We start from the raw sequence: 17,965 nt of genomic DNA on the forward strand, positions 1-17,965 counted from the left end.
GGTGCCCTTGCCTGATCCTCTAGGACAGTACCTGAAATGACTCTGAAGAGTCGTTCTTTCTCAATCTGGACCTGCAGTTACGATGGCTGTGAGCTGCCATGGCAGCGCTGGAAATGAAACCCAGATCCTCTGCTAGAGTGGCAGGTGCTTTTGAGCACCCAGCCAGGTCTCCAGCCCTAGGAGGTTGGTTCTTCCTTAAAGAGGACATTGAGCTGTATCTGCCGCATGCTTCATTATGTAGACGGGGTTATGTTCTTCAAAAGAGTAAATAGGGACTGGTGAGGCAGCTCTGCAGTCAAGAACCCTGATACTCCCCCAGAGGTCTTTCTTCCACACAAGTCGGACTCAACTGCCAGCACCCACCCAGCAGCTCACAACTGTCTGTTACTCCACTTCCAGGACACCTGACAAAACACCAATGCACATAAAATATAAATAAATACATCTTTAGCTGGGCAGTGGTGGTCCATGCTCTTAATCCCAGCACCTGGGAGGTAGAGGCATGCCAACCTCTGTAAGTTCGAGGCCACCCTTTTCTACAGAGTGAGTTCCAGGATAGCCAAAGCTACACAGAGAAACCCTGTCTCAAAATATAAAAACAAACAGACAAACAAAAAATAGTAAATAGAGAATGCCCCAGCAATTTCACATCTATGTATATACACCCAAGGATAAAAAACAGGAACTCCATGTTTAGAGCAATGTAATCCACAACTAATGGAATCAGCTCAAATGTCCAATGACAGACTAATAAATATCAACTAAATAGTGTGCAAATATTCAGTTGAATATTGTTAACCATGAAAACTAAGTATTAATATAACTGGATGACATCATGTTAAGTGAAATAAGCCAAGTATGGGGGGAATAATTATTACATGTGTTCCATGTATCCACTTATATGAGGTACCCAGGAAAGTCAAATTCACAGAGATGGAAAAAGAAGTGTTGGTTACCAGGATGTGGCAGTAGGAGGAAATGGTATAGCATAGCATAGTGATTCTCAACCTGTAGGTTGTGACCTTTTGGGGGTAAATGACCTTTTGACAGGAGTCGCCTAAGACCATCAGAAAACACAGATATCTGCCTTATCATTCATAATAGTAGCAAAATTACAGTGTAAAATGGCAGTGAAGAGAATTTTATGGTTGGGGGTCCCCACAGCATGAGGAACCAGGTTAAGGACAGCAGCCTTAGCAAGGTTGAGAATGAGTGGTCGAGTTTCATGACTTTGTTGGAGAGATTTACAATGGCAAAGGTTGCATAATATGAATGCACTTGAGGCCACTGGGTTATGTTCTAAAAATTACTGAGAAAATTTTAAAGCTATATGTTTTATTTTTTCCTTTGGGAATTTAATACACATGTCTGTGCTATGATCATGTAGTCCCAGTTACCCCCTCCAACTTTTCCTGGATTCCTTGTTAAATCTCCCTTACAATTTCATGGATTTGCTTTTTTTTTTAATTCCACTGAATCCAATTCAAGCTGTGTTGTGGGACAATGGTCTGTATCCTGTCAATTATATTTTAAATAAATGCTGATTGTCCAGTAGCCAGGGAGGAAGTATGGGTGGGACAACCAGACAGGAAGCAGAGGCGGGCAATGAGAACAGAATTTTGGGAAGAGGAAAGCCCATTCCTCTCTAGTCCTGGCCTGGCCACAGAAGAAGGAAGATGTGACGGCCTGGCCAAAAAAGATACCGAGCCATGTGGCTAAAATACATAAGAATAATGAGTTAATAGAAGTTATAAGAGTTAATAAGAAGCCTGAGCTAATGAGCCAATCAGTTTATAACTAATATAGACGTCTGTGTGATTTCTTTGGGACTTAACAATTGCAGGAACCGGGCAGGACGGAAACCCTGACAACAGAGCTTCCCTTATGAATATGAGTGTGGGGGAACCCACTGGAACATGGTTGCTCCAGTTTGTTCCCGTTGCTGTGATAAAACACGGATATAAACAACTGGGGAAGGAAGGGTTTAATCTGGCTTCCAGGTCCCATCAATGAAGGAAGCCAGAATAGGAGCTTGAAGTGGGATCTTGAAGCTGAAACCACAGAGGGTAGCTGCATGCTTTGTTATTCTCTTTGTGGTTCATAGTACAAACCAGGACCTTCATCCAGGGACGGTACTGGGATAATTGAGCCGGACTCTCTTACATCAAGTAGCATCAAGAAAATGGTTCACAGGCATTTCTACTAGCCAGACTGACGGAAGAAATTCTTCAACGGAAGGGCCTATTTCCCAGGTGTTTTAGATTGGCAACCAAGATTAGCCATCACAACAGCCAATCAGTCCATCAGCCACCAACACACCAAGGAAAACTGACTCTCCCTCCCCCAGCAGGACTGGACCCAGAGTAACTCCTCAGCTAGGGGTGGGGCTCTGGTCCCCTTCCCCTCTCCAGGCTGGAATGTTGACTGACTTGATTTTGTGCAAATCAGATCTTGTGCAAGCAACCAGAACTGTTGTGGATTCCTGGGTGCAAAGGTCCAGCCATGGCCACACGCACGGTTTTACTTCCGTTGTTCTCCATCTCTGGCTCTTCTTATCATTATGTCCCCTGTTCAGGGATGGCCCTTGAGCCTCGTGGGGGATGATATGTGATATAGATGTCTTTTATATGGCTGAGCACATGGCAGACACTCATTGTCCACACTTGGACTGTTGTCTCTGTAGTAAACACTGTCCTCTGCACAAAGACATTGCTCTGATTAGGTCTGAGTCATCACATGGACTTACTTATTACAGTGTAATAAACAGGCTAAGACTTGCACCAGAATTCAGCAGGCAGAGGCAAGAGAGGATGCTGCATACTCTACAATGCTAGGCTGTCCCTGCAGCAAAGACTTTCAGTTGTGATGAGGGAGAGCAATCTTGCTTTCATGAAACAGTGATAAAACAACAGAAGAGACTGAGCACTCTATCGGTCCTTGAACTTTTACACCGGTCCTCCGTACTTAAGATGCTTTCTAGATTTAGCCAAATCATGCTCAGAAGAAGCAGAAAGAAAGAAGAAGAAAGAAGAAAAATGCTGATGTCCCAAAGCAGAATTTTGTAATTTTCAGTTTACACATTCTCTCTCTCTCTCTCTCTCTCTCTCTCTCTCTCTCTCTCTCTCTCTCTCTCTCTGACATGTACACGTGCAGAGATTGTTTTGTTTTCACTTACATTTTGTGGTAAACAAAGCCTAGAGCTATGTTCGAGACAGTCTTGGCATGAATTTATCATGTTTGTTGTGTTTTTAATTATGTTACATACATAGTTGAGGAACAGATAATGAACTTTCTAAGCAAGGATATAATGTTTCAGTATGTTCTCAGTCTAAATATACATAATATGATTCAATATGGCAAAAATTCCTAGAAAATTATGAACTTTTTGATGGCTTTCTTTACTATGAGAAAGATAGCATCTTGGATATGCAAGTTCCTGTACTTAAGTCCCACCAAGACAAAAAGCTGAGACAACATTGTGTTTCTGAAAGATGCAGAGAAAGATTCAGCAGAAAGACTAGCGGCCCCCACGGTCATTGTCAACACCACCACATCACCAGCAGCAAGATGCCCTCTTTTTCTAAGGCCTTAGTTTCTCTAGTTTAATAGTGAAGAGAAGCTGCAATGATAGAGAACCATTCTTCACAGCTTACATGATTGTTAAAAATAGGACAATATTTACTGCTAAATAACCACAGCAAATAAAAACTTGACTGAACACTGGCAATAAAGAAAAACTATCCTTGGCATTTGGGGTACATGGGGTCACTGGATCAGTGGCCATTTGACTCAGTCAGATAAACTTCTGAACCACATCAAAAGCCTGTAACTATTTTTATGAAATAGAGCATATTCTTTAATAGAAAATGGTGTGTGTGTGTAGTGCCACAGCATTTGAAGTAGGTTAAACACAAATAATAAGGACTTCTTTTTAGGAAACAATGACTCAGAAGAAGAGGGTTAGGGAAGGAGCCCAATGGCTCTTCAGATCCCATAAATCTTGAAGAGTTTTTCAATAACTTATTATCATATCAACAGGCAAGTCCTACATTTTACTTATAATTTGCTTTTTTGTTTTGTTTTGTTTTTCAAAACAGGGTTTGTAGTTTGGAGTTTGTCCTGGTACTAGCTCTTGTAGACCAGGCTGGCCTCGAACTCACAGAGATCTGCCTGCCTCTGCCTCCCGAGCGCTGGGATTAAAGGCATGTGCCACCACTGCCCTGCTGCAATTTGCTTTTTAAAAAATGCAGTAACTGTGGAAAGCATAGAAACATGACTTCTGAGTGGATCCTTAACAACTTTCCCCCCAGCTACAGCCCTTGTCGCTAGTGAATGGACTTGACAGAGCTAAAAATTGCAGGGACTGAAAATGCCTTCCTACTGGAGAGTCCCCAGAGTTGCTCTGTCTGCTGCTATTGCTGTTGGCAGCAGTGTTGATGGCAGGGACATGTCTTTCGACCAAAGCTTCCTCTGCATCTCTCAGAAACACCATAGAGGCTCAGCATGGGGAATGTGTTTCTCCTCTATTTGCTTTTTAGCCTGGTGGGACCTAAGTACAGGAGCTTGCTTGTTCAGCACCCAGTCAAGACTTGAATAAAAAAGGAGCTAGAAAAAATCTGACCCTCTACGATCTTTACATAGTTTATCCATCCTAGTAACTAAAGAATGACCAGGTTACTTAGATGGCAATTCAAGAATGAAAAAACTTTTTGCTATCAGAGCAGTAAAAATGAAAATCCTTTCTCCTCCGTGACCTAGCCTCTGATATTGCTCCTGATGCATGTGGGTGGGAGGTGAATATGACATGAGGCTTGAGCTGAAGGCTTGAGAATGCTAAGCCTGTGTTGCTTCACGCTCCATAGCTCGTCCTAATAAGTGATCTGCTGTCGATTGCCTTTGGGGGGTTACTCAGTCTAGGGTTAGTAACCCACCCTGCAATCAGTTATTCCAGGGTCCCGGAGAGGCACTACCTGTAAGATATGGGCTAGGAGACAGGAAGAAGGCCATGCAAAGTTTGTCAGAGCCTCCGTTTATTACAGATGGGGTACAGCTTATATGGTAAAGAGTTGGGGGGTGGGCACAGGGGCCTGGGCTCTTGCCGCATGGTTCACGTTGGTCACATGGTCTGAGTTGGTCAAGTAGGCAGGAGGTTATCTTCGGTCAGGTCACTGTAGGCCTGGAAGTTGACACACCTAGCTCCCTAGATAGTTTGGAATGTGGGGTGGGTTCCGCTAACAGATAGCTCTCATTAACAGCCAATTTGGGTGTGGGGTAGGCTCTGTCAATAGAACCATTCCTAACACAATTAGGGGTGTGGGGTTCTCTGCAGACTCCCCAGGGTGACAGTTCCTGCAATGATTTTAGGAGGAAATTGGCTCCTGACAATCTGCTGTAGATGTGACCATGGTTCAAGAAGAAAGAACACAAACCAAGCCCCCTCTCAGTACTAACAGCCAGTATCACTGTAAGAAGAACATAGAGATGAGCTATATAAGGGGACGATCATTTAGAGAAATATGATACTCCACCCTAATACGATGCTGTCACTTTCTGTAAACTCCCTGTTGCTGACAGTAGTCAGGGTCAGATTCTATTATTTGAAAACTAAGGTTCCCAATATAATACTTTATTAATCCCTTAACAATTAAATGCCCTTTCAATGGTGGATATTTAATTAATAACACCATCAAGAAGTTGGTACTTCTTCATTCGTTAATTTCCAGGCACACTGGCCTGCTCTGAAGAAAGCTACCCTTCCATGGCAAGCAACTGGAATGGCTTTATCAAGCTTCAACCCCATTGCTGCAGAACAGACACGATTATAAGAAAACGGCTGTGACAGAGAGAAGTTGCTTGGTTGACCACAGATGGCAATGGGGAGCGCAATGCAACTAGAAACATACCCAGAAGTTCTCATTCCCTGGGTCAGGCTGCAGCTATTAAATCACATAGAAATACCAGGAAAGATAAGCTACATGAACCAGTGATTGCTAAGCTAAACACTCGGGTGAGTTCAAAGAGCCCTTAGGGCCTGCTGTTTATTTGGAAAAACTGGGGGTGGGGAGAGACTGACAAAAATAGAAGTCTAGCTACACGTTAGTTGATGATAGGATCTCAACCAGTCATGTCTGAAGAATTTACATAGGAAGGGTACATAGGTTCACATATGTGTGTGTGCAAGCACATGCCTGTTCTTATTGTACTTTAGTCTTTAAAAAAGCTTCATCATATATATTACTTGCTATCTTTTAAAAAGTCTTCAGTCTACACGTGTACGCATTTTAAGTAAAAATTATTTTTGAAAAACACATTGTCAGTAAATCATTGCAATACCCCAGAGAAAAAGAATTCTGACACAAAAAAGCACATGATAGCGACAGTATAAGTTGGAAAAATAGCCAATGTTGCAATGCATCGAGTATAACATTGCTTTATCAAAAATGAAATTATTGAAGAATGGAGTGAGAAAGGAGAATTGTCATCCGTTCCTTTTTCTGGAACTTATTAGTTGATTTCTCTAAGAGGCTAAAAGGTTCCAGAAGATATTTTTAATGTAATTGAGTGTTTATCTCCCACAATCTTTCACCGATAAAGCCCTTAGAAATTAAAAACAAAGGAAGGAAGGAATAAAGGAGGAAGGAAAGAAGAACGGAAGGAAGGAGATATATGCCGGTGCTTTTAGGCACTGATATTTTTCAGGACTGAATTTTGACCTTGTAGTGTTTAAATACAAAATTTCACATTATTTTAATCTCTCTGTAGGTCTGGTTTCTTATCCCCTTTTCTATTCACAGAAGCCACTATCCTTGATGACAGACGTGATCCTGACTGTTCTTCACGACCACCGGCTGTGTTGTGAGAACTCTTTGGCCTTGCTTTTCTTCATGTCTGTCAAATGTGCACAGAGTGTCGAGGGCTGAGAACCCAGCCTGTGTCAGGGCACCGTAGAGACTCTCCCCAGCATCTCAACAAAACAGGGAGGGAGATCCAGCTTGCACAAAGCGTTTCAGTAACAGAAGATGTACTTCATCTATAAGATATTATGTTAAATAACACCTTTAAAAGACCCAGGAAAATAGAGAAATCATACAAAGAATTAGACTCACACTGATTTTTATTATCCACTGTAAATAAAGCCACTTCGAAAACTCAAGCACAAAAAAATCACACGTGTTCTTTTCAGAATCTCAAATGTCCTGAAACCTTTGACTTGAAACCTTCTGGTGGCCAAACCCCTTATGGCCTAAACATTTTAAGCCATTGTGCAGAACATTCTATGTGTCAAGAATCTTGCAGGAATTAGTCACCCACTCCCTCCAGCAAGGAGATACTTCATGAGGAAAATCTTCCAGACACCTTTCCGTGGACTAATTTCAGAGCTATCTCTTCACTCCTTGCTCTTTCTTTTGTGTGGTTTGTTTGCTTTTATTTACAACTTTCTGCTGGATTCTAACCTATCCACTTTTTGCCACAGCGCGTTTATTTTTAACGTTATGCTACGCTAAGAGAGCCCTCTGAAGACGATACAGTTTCACCTCTCGGTACCGTGCTGCGGAACTGAGCCCCGCGCATAACTCCATCTATCATCTGCGTCCCCTCTGATTTACGTGTCACACTGGCATGAAAATCAGAGCCCTGGCTCCAATTTTTCCAGCTGTCTCCGCTGCCCTGTGATCTTTTGGTGCACATTTTCTAGCCTGTTTAAAAAGGCAAGCTTCTATCCCCCTTCTTTGATTGTGTTTAGGCACGTTGCCAGTCCAAGACATGGATTACTGTGAACAGAACCACAGACTTTTCTGAGCGCGAGTCATTTAGGTGCAGTTAGCAGCATAAACCAGGCAAAAAAAAAAAAAAAAAAAAAAAAAAAAAAAAGGCAGCCAGTCCCTGCCTTTGCCTGGCATCTGGGTAGGTTTTGATTTTACTTAGAGTAAGAACAAAGCAACCACTGACTTTGCCCCCAAACTCAGACCTTCGTGACTTTTAATGACTTCATGAACCACTAGTCTTTAGACAACTGGAACATTTTTTTCCCTTGCTTTTAAAGTTTCTTTCCTTCTATGACATTTTATGATTATATGTTATGATATAGTTCTATTTTTGTTCTTCGAGTTTTTCTGTGTTCTTGAAGTTGAGAGGGCATTTTCCCCCAATCATTTGGCCACCATCAAATGTGTTTTATGGTTTGGGGATAATGTGGAGAGAGGCTTTAAGCTCTGTGCCAATCCCAAACATGGCATTCCCTATTGAGTGAGCCAATTCCATCTCCTGAGTCTGAATAATTTAGAGGAGACGTGATGTCACTGTCTACTTAGAGATAAATGGAAAGGAGTCTGGGTGTAGAATTTTGGAGTGGCCTTTGTAATAATAGTAATTAAAAGGAACATTACCTCATATATTTAAACTTTTCTGCAAACCATGTGCTTTTCTCATTTTTCTCATTTTTACTCAGAGAGGGTTCGTATTTCTGTTTCATTATTTTTGAAGCGCTGTTTAATGACACTGGTTTAACACTTTCTCACAGTTCATTGCTTCAGTTTTCATCGAATTATAGTTCTTGTTACACTAGACACTTTCATCCCCGATTTCCATGTGCCTGAGAGCCATGCAGGGACTTGCTGGCCAACAGTGGATCCAGATACCAGATCACAAGAGAGGCAGAGCACAGTTTTCTCTTTAGCTGTTTCTTTCTCTTCTTCTTTTTTAAAAGTATGCCTTAATTGTACAAAGTTTCATTGTGACATCTCCATACATTCAAATAATGTACTTGGATTGCATTCATCTCCTCTGTTACCTTTGCTTGTCTTTAATCCTTTAATCTTTTCCAAAACCAAGAGTTTAGAAATCACAGGCTCTCCAAACCCTTGGTGTCTCAGCATCAAATATGTGTTCGGCTAGATTAGTCTGTGTCTTTGGTGAAGGGTTAACTTTACTGCAGACTGAAATTCTGATACACAAATGTTATGATGAATTAAGCCCTGGCCATAAGTGCTTTTTTTTTTTTTTTTTTTTTTTTTTTTTTTTTTTTTTTTTGAGACAGGGTTTCTCTGTGGCTTTGGAGCCTGTCCTGGAACTAGCTCTGTAGACCAGGCTGGTCTCGAACTCACAGAGATCCGCCTGCCTCTGCCTCCCAAGTGCTGGGATTAAAGGCGTGCGCCAATTTATTTTTTTTTCATATTCCTCCTGTGGAAAGCCAGCAGCCGTGTAATTGACCAAACAAAATCCTAAACTCCACCTCTCCTTATTCTACAGCTTTCTGATGCTATTGCCTTCACCAGTGAAGTTCCTGTTTTCACACAATGAAACAGATTAGGGTTGATTGCTCTAAGTTTGCCGATGAGTGTTACATCAACAATTAGTGACACAAATTCATTATCAGCTGGTTGACACTTTTCAACAAACTATGCTTCTCTTGTCTTTGAATATGAATAGCACAAACGATGATGAACCAGCAATAACTAGGAAAACATAAAGTCCTTAATTTGTTTTTTCCAATTATCACTCATGTATCAAGAATAAGCATACAAATAAACAAATAAACAAAAAGGGAGGGCATTGGGATGATTTGTGCTAATCTGACAACTAAAGGCAAATATTTGGTCTTTCAATATCAATTCCAAAAGCTTGATCATCAGAGGGCTACTGGGTTCTGAAGAGGGAATCTCATGGGGAAGTCGCTCTGATTACCGTGTGTGCAGTGTCCCAGAATGGAATATGACTCTTGAGTATGTTAGTCTTAGACATGCATTGCACTTCTAGTGAAAGCTCTAGTCTGCACAGACACAGAAAGATGCTTGAAGACGTGGGAAAATGTATCCACTATTAATTCAGTGGGAAGAGAAGCTACACAAGTGATGGGATTGATTCATTGTTTTACTTAATATACTTCTGGACTGAGTTATAGATAATACCTTCATATTAATTTGTGCAAAAAAATTCAGGTGGTGATACAACTATAATCGCTGGGTGTATCAGGCATTATCTAAGCTTTTAAAAAGTATTAATTGATTTAATCCTCATAATAACTCTATGAAGCAGGTTCTTTCTACAAAAGCAGAAGACAAGGCACAAAGGACTTATGCAGCTTGCCCAAGTCACAGAGGCAGTGCTAGGCATGAATGAGTTCAAATCCTGCTCTGCCCTCTGAATTCCCAACTGTCTTCTAGGTTTGAAAAATACGCTTGACTGGAAACCTAGTTAACACAATGTTTATAATAAGTAGTTCTGATTTGATGGAATTAATTTTAATTTAGCCTTCTATTTTCTGATCTGTATTTTCTAGTCTTTCTCAGGATAACTGAGTACTTTAAAAAGGAAAAAAAAAGCTGTTTTTTTTAAGTCCCTTCTGTACTATGTGCAGAAAGTGGATTTAACGTAGCACTGCGCTGTGACCTAAAACAAAATAAAAAAAAAACCTACTTTCTAGTAAATATTCCTTTAATTTGATGCAGCTGCTAAAGCCACATGCCCTAGATCTCGGCTTTTCAACCATTGTCTTAAGTCGAAATCTACTTTGTTTATAGTTCACTGTGGGGAACCTAGAGAACAAAAGAAGAAACAAATGGAGGTTTCAAAACACAGAAACACCAAGAAAGGAATAAAGTTGGAGACCATAGTTGTCACTGCATTAGTCCTAAATGACTTTATTCATTTCTGTTCATTTCTTCTTAGAAGTCTGAGCTGCTAGGGAGGAACATAGTGACAGAGCTTGAAGCAAGGACCCCGGCATCTGGGTTATTATTCTTACAATAGATTTTTGTTTTCAAGATAATAGGGTCCACATGGAACAAGAGAATAATTTTATTATTTCTAGCCACCCTGTCTATATTTCAGCCCCCCCCGAAGGCATATCCATTTCTTTGAACACTTTTTCACTGAGATGTATTTTTTTTAAAAATCCAAGATACACTTATTTATTTATTTACTTACTTACTTACTTATTAGGTATACAATATTCAGTTTATGTGTATGCCTGCAGGCCAGAAGAGGGCACCAGACCTCATTAAGGTGGTTGTGAGCCACCATGTGGTTGCTGGGAACTGAACTCAGGACCTTTGGAAGAGCAGGCAATGCTCTTAACAACTGAGCCATCTCTCCAGCCCCCACTGAGATGTGTTTTTATTTGTGTGTGTGTATGTGTGTGTTCGTGCGTGTGCACATGTGTTTGTGTATGCTATACATGTGCAGTTACCTGCAATGTCGAATCCCAGAGAGCACGCAGGATCCACAGAAGTTTAAGTTATCATTGGTTGTGAGCCACCTGACATGGTCACTGAGAACTGAACTTGGGTCCTCTGGAAGAGCAGTGTACACTCTTAGCGGATAAGCTATCTCTGCAGCTCTTTGAAGATTTCAATGAAAAAAAAATCAATTGTTAATGACCTCTTAGAATTTTCTGTGTAGTACTGAATGGAGGTGAATTAGTTTTGATGAAGTCAGACTTGGAACTGATGTACCTAAGACAGTTTGCAAAGGAAAACAGAACTGCATTTGCTCCCCATCCCTGTTGTAGTTCATAGGGGATGAGAATAAGCTCATAAGTTAATCAAAACTGATAAAACTATCTTATTAACTTAAGGATTCAATTACTCAGCTGTTATTTTTTTTATTTTTTAAAACTGCATGTTTTAAGGTTTGTACATAGGAGCATTTTATACCACTGCTTCATCTAGTCCTGGGGTTCTTCCTGAAATGCGGCATTCCAAAAGGCACAGGTAAGATGTAGGGAAGATGCCTAGAAGACACAGCAAGGCAGGAGTGGGAATGGAATGAGGGGATTAAGGATGAAGTCACCGGCTGGGGCCACGTGCCTGTAGCTTGAGTGTCAAGATTCTAATAAACTATTATTATTTTATCATTATCATCATCATTATAATTACTACTATTAAAATGTATTCTAATTTCTTTGATGCATTCTTGTTTTGCCATGTTTTATCTTTTCCCTAATAATCCATATAAAAGCTGGTATCGCCTTCTAACCAATGGTTAGAATCCCCCTGTTGGCCTCAGTGTGACCGACCACTCTAGCTTCCTAAGATCCGTTCTCTCCACTGGGAAAGAGTGACCTTTGCAGGACACTAATGTCACCATGTTACTGCTTTTTCTATTTAAGATCTTTAAACAGTTTCTGGTTGCCCTCAGGATAAAGTCAAACATCTTGAACAAGGCCTCAGCCATGACCTTCATACGTCTTTAGCTTTGCCCTGCAGTTCTGGCCACCAATTGTGCCAGTTCCAAATCCCTCTCCCACTGCCCAAACATCACCGTCAGTACCGGACCACCCTGGCTTCTCTTTTCTGTAATATGGTTATGTTCTTTTCTTCCACAGGAAGACTTCATTCAACCCCATGAGACTATAGAGAGTTAGTTGGTCCTTGGTATCTATGGATTCTGCACACTCAGGCTCAATCAAGTGTAGATATAAATATTTAAAAAGCAATTGCATCTACTTAAAGACTCACAGAGCTTTTATTATTGTTCCTTAACATTATTAACAATTACTTACATAGTATTTGTATTGTATTCAGTATTATAAGTAACCTATAGATGAGTTAAGTACTCTGGAGGATTGCATATTATATAGATAATACTATACCATTTTACATAAAAGACTTAGGCATATTCAGATTGTGTTATTCAAAAGGAAGGGAGGTCTTGGGAGGGAAGGAACTGTTTGTGGATATTGATGGACTACTGTCTTTTGTAATGTGAGGAGAAGACTCTTATTTTGGGCACGATCAGATTATAAACAGGGTGTAAGAACTTTGTCTGGGACTGGAGAGATGGCTCAGTGGTTAAGAGTACTGGCTGTTCTTGCAAAGGACCTAAATTTGATTCCTAGTGCTCACAAGACAGTTCACAACTGCCTGTAACTCCAGTCCAGAGGATCCGATTGGTTACTCCATGGTAACAGAGATACACAGACACACATGCAGACAAAACACTTATATGCATTCATTTAATAAATAAATAATTAAAACTCTTAGAAAAAGCACTACAAGGCACCAGAAGTATTAGTTGACGTGCCACCAAGATGGCTTGGTGGAGAAAGATGCTTGCCATCAAATCCAAACACCTGAATTCAATTCTATGCCCCCCGAATGGTCGAAGAGAAAACTGTTGAAAATCCAACCAGTTCTCCTCTGACCACACATGAAAGGAGCCATTACATACCCACCCACATATATCCACAAATACCAAGTAAGTAAATGTAAGAAAAAAAAATAACAGTTGAGTAATTTAATCCTTATGCTAATAAGATAGTGGGGAAATTTTTAGTTTCTTACGTTCTAAATTCAGTTTAAAAAAGTTGTATTCATCTGTTTATTTTTTTTCTAGGAAGGAAAATTATGCTAACATGTCTAATTGAATTATTTATCTTAAAAAAACCTCATAGGTATAGGTTTTATTTATCAGCTTGTATGGCTTTTCCATATTACTCATCTTGTAAGATTTATCTTAGCTCTGCTTCAGTGAGACTCTACTCTTTCCCCCGGATAAGCCTTTCCCTAAATTCTACATTTCCAAATTTGGGGCCATGGCATGTGAAAAGACTCAGTGTAGTACATAAAAACTGATAGCAAAAATCATGTGAATCTGATAGGATGAAAACGTAATAACCCATGTTCAACATCCTTTAAATGTCCCCATTGTAGCTCTTAGATCCAGCCTCAGAGTCACAGACTGTTGGTCAACCCATAGAACCTCAACATAACTAATTATTTTAGAAATGTTTGTCTAGGTCTTTATATGTAATAAATATACATATAAATATAATAATGTAAATACATACTATATTATATAAATGTAAGTATAAATAATATAATATAGCTACTATATTATCCACCATATGTAATAACAAATGTAATATTTTGTCTGATACATGCTAGACATCATTTATTAAAGATGGCAAGAATTAATGTTTTGTAAATTTTTTAAGATTTTCATATTGTCCTTGCTTGTTATTATTTCTGCTGCCAAAAAAAGCTAAATCAAATTTACCTTGTCTAGTATAGTCATTATGAAACTTATTTCATGAAGTAAAATTTCATCTATTCTAGTATGTCTGCAATCTTTCTCAGCCATGTATATTTTTGTTAACCGAAAAGAAGTTTTAAATAAAACAAATCCCCAAATTATTCTTATATTTATTTTCAATGTGTCACAAAAAGACATATCCAAAGATCAGATCAATCACTTGGGTTTCTTTTGAGAATATATCTTGACAAACTATCTTTGTAAATATTTAGGCACCAGATTTCTTTCTACTTTGGTATCCTACTGTATTTCAAGAGAAAAGCCTACAAGCGGGCCAGACATTAGCACAGTCTTTAGTTTCTCACTGAGAAAATCATTTTCTCAAACAGTCTTATATTTCTGGAGACATTAGAAAAACCAACTGAACTATTTTAGCTACATGAAAAGTTCTGATTCTCCCAACGCCAGCCTTATGACATCACTTCCTTTCTTGCAGATCTGGCATGGATTTTTCTTCACTGTGTAGTTGACTTACTCATTGATGCGTTCTCTTTGCTTTTTTATTTATTGATTCATGTGGTCATTTAACAACTGTTTCCAAGTGTCTATGTGCACTGCACATAGGCGTGGGTGGTAGAAAGAAATGTAAGGCATAGTTCCTCAGCTTTGGCCAGGGGTTACAACAAAGTACCTGAAACAACTTTAAAAAGTGAGAACAATGGGGTTCAGGATAGTGAAAAAGTAGTTTTTTTGTCACATGCTTATTTTTCTTGAATCTCAGGGGTAGTACTACAGAGCTCACTTCTAGTGACGTTTAGCCTGGACTAGATAAAATTATTATTAAAAATGTAGACAGCTTAAGGACAAACAGAACAGCGATAGTTTATCACGAGATTTATATAATTTCATTGAAATTATCCAAAGAAATATGATAGTTTTAATGATTTTATTCCTTTAAAAGAACCACAGGACAGCCCAGGTGTTTTTGACCCCTATTCCAGGAGTCTTTCTTACAGGAGGCTGCAGCACTAATTCCAACAAAGAATTGCTCTTTTAAAGGAAGCACCGTTTGTCCCTATGCCTCCATCCAAGTTGTCCCTTGTTTCTCTCCTTTTCTTCCCTAAGTGCATTCTGAAAAGATATTTTTCAGGGTTTTATGATGAGCATCAGGAAGTGGATGTGGTCAGCATCCAATCGTTTTAATGTAAGTGTTCAGGGTGTATACCTCTTTGTGGATAATAACTCCAAATGTAAGTTAAAATCCACATAACAAGAATTACTCTAAGAGTGACGTCCTTTTGTTCCTGATCCATTTAAATTGACTTACATTTCTCTAGCTTTTTTTGTTTTAGCGGTTCAAAGGAAATAAAAATTTGCAGCCCACATACAAGCTGGTCATTGCTGGATAATTGTTGCATAAACAGGGACCCAGTAGGTTGATTTCTTCTTACATGGAAGATTTCAGTTTTAAATATTATTTCCCTCAGTTTCCCTTATGCAATAACATGTTACAAACTCCAACCAACTTTGTAAAGAACCACACACTTGACTTTTAATCACATTAAATATCCTGTAAAATGTACCAGTAAAGCACAGCACACTGCTATCTGCAGCCTGTGTGCCCATATTTAGATTCCAACCCGTGTTCAAACTAGTTCAACTGTTTCAACTGACTACAGTGTAAGGGTTGGGGGTGAGTGCACAGTGATGTTGGTCGAAATAGTCTTAAAATTCAAATTATTTACATGAGAGGAGTGTATTGCTGGAAACAAAAACCTATAGCTTCAAAAAAAAAAAAAAACAACAACATGGTTCTAGTCCATGTCATGGCTGGGCAGAAAAACAAAACAAAACAAAATATAAAAGTGGCCCTTCACCTCGTCTTTGGCACCTTTTAATGTCAGTGTCACTTGGTGTAATCTGTGCTGGGCAAGGGAGGACACTGTCCTTGCCTCTCAAGCACATCAGAAGCCCAGGGACACTCTGGGCACGCCTTACAATAAAAGGACATCAGTAAGCCCATTTCCCCTTCATTTCTGGCCGAGCAGAAGAGATGTGTTACTTAAAATTCAAGTGTCAGGAAAGTCCATTGTAAAAGGGAAATATTTTCAAGCGAATTCCGTTTGATCTTTTTTTTTTTTTTTAAAGGGGGGTGGTGGTGGTGGTGGTGTTTCCAGCCTCTCTCCCTTCCTCTCCAGATCCTGGAAACCAATTAGTCTCAGCGCAGAGGCCACAGACCAGGCTGAAACGGCTCCTTTTTAATTTTAGGGGATATGATTTCAGCCAGGACGTCTAGCCAGTTGCCACCGAGTGTACTAAGCACACACGTTTCTCTCTCGTGCACAGACACCGGAGCTGCCTTCGGAGAATGCAGATTTTTTTTTTTTTTGAGTCTGACTCCTAGAAAGGAATTAGATCTGGTCTCTTTCCAAATCCTTCAGCTCTGACAGTGGCATAACATCACACGGCCACCTCATCTTTCAGACAACCGCGCCAACCAAGTTTACTAAAAAGCCGTCTGTCCCAGCATTTCAGAGGCTTTTCCCATCCTTACCCAGACCCCCTTTTTGCATATTCCTAGTGTTCCATCTCCATCCCCACCCCCATCCCCCGGTTTCCAAAGTAGTAGAGAAAAATTGGAGTAACTTTGATTTTAGACTGGTTTTTGAAGTGCAGGTCTTTGGGAGAGGGAAAATGTAATTCAAAGGGTTCGGGGTGGGGGGGGACAAAAATGGAACCAATTAAAGCCTTTGCCTCATTTCACCTTCTTATTCAGAACCTGTCTTAACTCTTGAAGGTCAAAAAACCTTGTCTTTGGATTGGCCTTTCTTTTCAGGAACAACATTGCAGAGCCAAGAGAGGGCTGTGTGTGTGTGTGTGAGAGAGAGAGAGAGAGAGAGAGAGAAGAGAGAGAGAGAGAGAGAGAGAGAGAGAGAGAGAGAGAGAGAGAGAGAGAGAGAGAGAGAGAGTCTTTGAGAAGCTCGAGGAGAGGGGAGACTTGATATCCCGCAGGAAAGCCTCAGATCAGCAGAGGGGAGGGACCCTGAGGTCGTCCCCCTCGGTGTGATCCCTGTGCCCCAGACGCTCCTCCTGCCCCTGCAGCGAGTTCTGCGCCTTGGAGCTGTTCCAGGACCTCTGACAGAGCCTGGCAGGTTCACGAGTGGGGGGCGGGGGCTTGGTGTTCTCTTAGCAGAAGACGCCCATCTGGGGGGCTCCCCTATGTTCCTGGCGCTCCATGGCCCGCCCCCATCTCCCCGACCCCTATCATTTTAACGCTGATCACACATGGTGATGAACTTGCAGCTCAGCTTCCTGCCGCCTGCTTGACCCAGGAGCACCAGCAGCCTGCGGGCCTCGCCCTCCGCTCTCCCTCCTCTCCTGGAAACCCCGCGGCCTCAGGGCGCGGGTGGGGGGTTCGAGTGGGCCGGAACTACCGCAGGGGCGTGCAGGGCGCGGGGTCCCGGCGGGGAGCTCACAGAGAGCTGCGCTGGGGCGGCCCAGCTTCCTGGAGCTGTGCTCCTTTGACCCCAGTGGCAGTCCCTGTCACTGCACCGCTCGCGCTCCCTTCGCTCGCCGCGCCCTCGCTGCCTCTCCTCGCCCCCTCGCTCGCTCTCTCCCCAGATCGAGGCTGCTCCCGTCCTCTCCATCTCCCCCCGCAGCGACCCCGCGCCCCGCTCGCACCGCGCCCCCGCGCCACCCTCCAGGCTCTGGATCGGCGCCGGGGACCTCCGGGGTCGAAGGTTCTGGCCCGCCCGCGCCCCTCGCCCCTGCCGCCCCCAGCGCTGCTCCCAGCCGGTTTGGGTGGCTCGGCGATGGCTCGCCCGCACACGGGGCGCTGAAGGCATCCCGGGGACCCGGAGCACAGCCCGGGAAAGGTAATCCGCCCGGGGAAGGGAGGCGGAGGGCGGGGGAGGGGGGAGGAGGCGGCCGGCGGCCGGTGCCGGGCGCGAGAGGAAGGGAAAAAAAATGCACACACAAAGCGGAGCCCGGG

At 41.7% G+C, this 17,965-nt stretch overlaps 1 protein-coding gene across 3 annotated transcripts in view; it reads left to right on the top strand.

The window, feature by feature from the left end:
* Positions 1-17,110: 17,110 nt before the first annotated feature.
* Positions 17,111-17,965, top strand: part of Mpped2 (metallophosphoesterase domain containing 2) — a 180,432-nt gene continuing 179,577 nt past the window's right edge. Inside the window, exon 1 of one of the 3 annotated variants that reach the window (XM_075961661.1) lies at positions 17,111-17,849. The gene's annotated coding sequence lies outside the window, so the exon portion shown is untranslated. The remainder of the gene's footprint in view (positions 17,850-17,965) is intronic. The other 2 variants (XM_075961659.1, XM_075961662.1) reach the window with 2 other exon arrangements.

This window comes from Microtus pennsylvanicus, chromosome 2 (assembly GCF_037038515.1).
Source record: "Microtus pennsylvanicus isolate mMicPen1 chromosome 2, mMicPen1.hap1, whole genome shotgun sequence".
Lineage (NCBI taxonomy): Eukaryota > Metazoa > Chordata > Mammalia > Rodentia > Cricetidae > Microtus > Microtus pennsylvanicus.